At 55.6% G+C, this 5,220-nt stretch overlaps 1 pseudogene; it reads right to left on the minus strand.

The window, feature by feature from the left end:
* Nucleotides 1–473: 473 nt before the first annotated feature.
* Nucleotides 474–1,515, minus strand: LOC118670769 (annotated as a pseudogene).
* Between the last annotated feature and the right edge of the window lie 3,705 nt (nt 1,516–5,220).

Consider the following 5,220-nt stretch of genomic DNA (forward strand, 5'->3'; position numbering starts at 1 on the left):
AGGTTAGAGAAGTGAACTGAGCACCTCCAGCTTGGACCACACAACAGGCGGCAGGGGGATTGGGAGCGGGTTTTTAAATTTTTATTTATTTTTAAAAACGTTTTTATTGCTTTGAGAGAGAGAAAGGGAGAGGGAGCGAGAGAGAGAAATATCCATGTTAGAGGGAAACATTGATGGTCAGCTGCCTCATGCACGCCCCCTACTGGGGATCGAGCCCACAACCCGGGCATGTGCCCTGACTGGGAATCGAACTGTGTGATCTCTCGGTTCATAGGTTGACGCTTAACCACTGAGCCACGCCAGCCGGGCTTTTATTTGTTGAAAAGAAGTCATAGACGGCATTACTACCTTGGGAGGCCACACTGGTCTTGTTGCTGTTCCCTCACATTTCACTGGTTTTCCTTCTTCCCTCCCTCTTCCCCGTTCCGGCTCACAGTGCATCCTTGCACCGGTAGCTCACAGCAGCCATGTGCTTATTCCACATCTCTAGCACCCTCATCCTCAGGGCCAGCGTCCTGGTGCGCGAACCCTTCCCGGCCTGGGAGAGAGCGTGTGCTGAGCCAGGCCTCCCAGACGGCCAGCTCCAGGGAGGCGGCCATGGGAAGCAGCAGCTCGTCGGCTGTCACTTATCTGGACGTGGATGAGAAACTTTCAACATTTGTCCAAGTTTTCACTTGTGTTTACCAGTCTGTTCTTGGTGCATGAGCCTTGCTCCCCCCCAGCCCCCCACCCCCCGCCACACACACACACACACACACACACACACACACACACACACACACACACACCAGCTCGTCTATGATTTCTGAGCCATGCTGGTCAGTCTCTGCAGCAATCTGCTGAGAACGCTCAATACTCGCCCTGGCCGGTGTGGCTCAGTTGGTTGGGCATTGCTCATGCATGGAAAGGTTGCGGGTTCTAGTCCCAGTCAGGGCACATGCCTGGGTTACGAACTGGATCCCTGATAGGGGACATGCAAGAGGCAGCCGATTGATGTTTTGCTCTCACATCGATGTTTCTCTCCCTCCGCCCCCCTCTCTCTCTCCTTTCCTCTGTCTCTAAAAATAAAATTAAATGAAATTAAAAAAAGAGAATGCTCACTACTCTGGGCGGCCTGGTGAGGCTGGCAGTGCCTGGTAAAAGCAACGCCCGTGGAGACTGCTGGTTCTCTACAGTGTCTGTGCCACATGTGACCTTGGCCCCCAGGTGTGGCCATCAAAGGTGTGCTTCTCACTGCCCGGTGGGGCTGGCAAGATCCCTCGGTAGATTTGACACTTACATCATAGGGCTCTGGAAAGATAGCAGTGCGTAACGTACTTCCTCTCCCATATCTGCCAGCATCTCACTTGCTTCCTGTTGCTTTTCATCAAAATCTCTGATCAACTTCTCTTCTGGCCTTCCAGTCCCCAGGAGCCATTCTGTCCCTGCCCCGCCCCCGCCCCGTCAGGTCTTCATGGAGGCTGCGAAAATGTGCGGCTTTTTGAAATGCTCAGAGGAGGCGGTGGAGGTGGCCATGGCTCAGGTTCTGGGACGTCGACCCCTCCTACCCCGGTGATCAGCCGCCCAACCCCGCAGGCATTTGGGTGGCTGAGCAGGAGATGCTTAGATTGAGATGGAACTGGATGCTCTCAGGGGGTTGCAGGAGTCAGTGGAGCGAGGACCCTGACCCTGACCTTGACCCAGCCAGATTCACACACTGGCTTCTGCATCTAGTCCCCCCTGGGGAGACTCAGCACAGGGACCTCCGGGTCATGTTTGGAGAGAGCTTCCTGACTCTCAGTCCTCCACCTCCCCTGCTGCCCTAGCGGCCGGAGCCGGAGTGGGGGACACATTGAGCCAAACGACACCCGGGCAGGCCTGCCCCTCCTGGGCCAGGGGCTCACCAGCCTCAGGTGTTGAAAGGTTTGCACAGGGGGTGGGAGGCGGGGAACAAAGGGGGTGCGGGGTCCTTAAGCAATGACACATTTAGTACAAGGCTGGGGTAGTGGGTTGAATTGTGGTCCCCCACCCCCGCCCCTGTCCCACCAAGGTGGTCCAAGTCCTAGCCCCCCGCACCTGTGCATGTGACCTTATTTGGAAAAGAGGTCTTTGCAGGTGTAACTAACAGACTCCAGATGAGAGCATCTTGGATTTAGGGTGGCCCTGGATCCCTAAAAGCTGGGTCCCTACATCCAGTGTTTTTCTTTTTTTCACTGAGTGAACACAGTCTATTACTGAGCGGCACTTTCACCTTCACACAGTATTCCACAGAGCTGCAACAGGTGTGCGGTGGGGGGCTGGGGCTGGACAGGTGCTCCTCATAAAGGATATTCGGTGTCGTTCTAAGAGAGGGAGAGGTGACAGGCATCAGAGGCCATGCGAAGGTAGAGGCAGAGACTGAATTTATGTGGCCTCGAGTCAAGGACCGCCTGGGCCACTGAGGCTGGAAGAGGCCCGAAGAGGCAGGGCAGCCTTCGGAGGGAGCGCGACCCTTGTGACGGTAATTTCAGACTCTGGCCTCCAGATCCGTGAGAGCACATGAGCTTCTCTCATGTTGGTGTCCGCCACCAAGTTGTGGTGACCTGTTTGGGCAGCCCCAGGAAACGAATGCAAACTACCAGGCAGAGAAGAGGCAGGCGTGAGCCTCCTGGGACCAGGCAGACCTCATAACCACTCGGCCTTCTTTCCCCAGGAACTGACACCCGGCTCATCCTGTCCACAGAGCCCTCCGGGCACTGCCGCCCTGTGACTGGAGGTGAAGGCTCCAGGACACCTCAGCATCCTTGACCGAGAGCCCACCTGGTGCCGAACACTGGGCGAGGCACTGGCAGGTCCCTGTGCTCAGGGCTGGGAGTCCTGGCGGGTGTGGGGTGTCACCCCTGCAGCAGTAACAGCGCTCGTCAGCCTGTGAGCACCTGCTCAGGCCACCGGGCCTCCCAGCTCCGGGCCCCTCCAGGGCAGCTCTGCAGAAGGCCCCTGGGAGTGGTGGCTGCACCTGCAGGCGCATAAACCACCCACAAAGCATTAAGCAGTGAGAGCTGCCCCTTGGGCCAAGAGGATGAAGAAAAGGAACCGGTGCCTGGATGTCAGGGCTGTGAAATTCCGGAGGGAGCTGCCTCCACTCTTTCTGGAGCCACAGGAAAAAGCAGCACAGAGGAGGCGTGACAGGGAGCTGGGCTTGCAGGAGGCCCGGGGATGGCCCGGCTTGGAGAAAGGGACAGAAGTCACTACAGATGCAGCTTCCCCCGCCCTCCATGGGGGGCGGGGGAGGGAGGAGGGAGGAAGGAGGACTTCTTTTCCTTCTGCTCCTCACTCAGGGCCCTTTTTTCCTTCTTTTCCTTCCTCTTTCCAGCCCATCCCCCCTTTCTCTTTACTCAGCTTCGCCCTTCAGTTACTTACACCAAAATCACTGGCTGTACTTATAACAATGCAGATTCCCGGCTGCGCCCTAGACATGAGAATCTCTGAGGACAGGACGGTGTCTTTAACACCCTCCCAGGGGATTCTCACGCACCATCAACTGGGAATGATTGGCCTAAACGTTAGGCCCTAAAGGGACTTCTGACATGGCCTTTTATTTTTCGGCTAATAGACTCAGCCCTGAGTGGTGGGTCCAGCGGCCAAAACGCCACAGTCTTTGCTTCTGTCACCGTTGGCGACAGGGCAGCTTCAGAGGCTGCTGTCACCGGGGGCGGGGTGGGGGTCGGGGTGGGCAGTGGGGAGTGTGAGCAGAGGAGCCTGTCAGGTGTTAGCACAGGAGAAGGGAGAAAGCTGGCTGAGCCTGATTAAGTTGGGAACCTGCGTTTCAGACACTTCAGGGGGAAGCGGAGTCGCTCTGCCATGTGGATTAACGTCCGTCCATCCGAGTGGGCAGGGAAGACCGGCTTTCCAATCACCCCAGAGGACAGAGGCCTTGTCCCCGGATTAAAGGGGGGAGGAACACTTAAGGGGGAAGTCCTTTTACTGAGTGCCTGAGCAGTGGAAGTCAGAATGGCAACCATAAAGGGGAGGAGACAAACCTAGGACAATCTGGGGAAAAAATCAGACAGGATACGGACGCAAGCCCAGGAAGAGCCAGGAAAGAGATGGTTTGAAAGAAGCCTGCTCTCTCCCAAGCCCAAGGCAATCCAGGGGGGCTTAAGAAGACCCCAGTCTCCCTTTGGCAGCTGTCGGCCTCGGCTAGACTGCTGCTGGGTCCACTGGGGAAGCGCCTGGGGGAGTGCGGCAGCCTTTTAAGGGCATCTGTGCCCTGTGCGTCCTTCTAATCTTGCCACTATAGCCCTAACCCAGTGGTCGGCAAACTCATTAGTCAACAGAGCCAAATATCAACAATACAATGATTGAAATTTCTTTTGAGAGCCAAATTTTTCAAACTTAAACTATATAGGTAGGTACATTGTTATTAACTTAATTAGGGTACTCCTAAGGCTTAGGAAGAGCCACACTCAAGGGGCCAAAGAGCCGCATGTGGCTCTCGAGCCACAGTTTGCCGACCACGGCAACCGGTTTGGCTCAGTGGATAGTGTCAGCCTGAGGACTGAAGGGTTCCAGGTTCGATTCCAGTCAAGGGCATGTACCTTGGTTGTGGGCACATCCCCAGTAGAGGGATGATCAATGTTTCTCCCTCATCGATGTTTGTAACTCTCTATTCCTCTCCCTTCCTCTCTGTAAAAAATTAATAAAATAAAAAATAAATCTTGCCACTGTTGCTCAACTCCTCCTTTGCAAGTGTCCCTAAAATGCTTTTCCCAGGACACCATAGGAACCTATTCCCAGACTGGCCCTTCAGCAGGAAACGGAGGCCTAACCCTTTCCCAGGTGCTGGAGACAAGGAAGGGCCTGCCTCGCCAGCCTCGCGAGACATGAGCCAGCGAGAGGCTGAGACTCTCACGCCTCCCCTGCCCCATCCCTTTCTAAGCACCGTTCTCCCCATTCGGTCTCCTGTCTGGGGCCCCGGCTGCCAACAGGGCAGCTCTGCTTGCTGAATCCACGGCTGCTGGGATCTGAGCTTTTCTGACATGACTTCTGCAACAGGAACTTGAAGACCACATTTTGAGCGGGATCATGCTCCAATGGTCACGTTGGGAGGAACCAGGCGTACCAGGCACGTCGCAGTGCGGAATGGATCAGAGCTGGATTACCAGCGTTCTTCCAAGACTGGACCAAGAGCATCAGATACGGTAGGAATTCAACTGGGGCTTGCAAGGTAAGTTAGGAAAACAGTGAGAATCTGCTTCTCTG

This window comes from Myotis myotis, unplaced genomic scaffold (genome assembly GCF_014108235.1).
Source record: "Myotis myotis isolate mMyoMyo1 unplaced genomic scaffold, mMyoMyo1.p scaffold_m19_p_16, whole genome shotgun sequence".
NCBI classification, from domain to species: Eukaryota; Metazoa; Chordata; class Mammalia; order Chiroptera; family Vespertilionidae; genus Myotis; species Myotis myotis.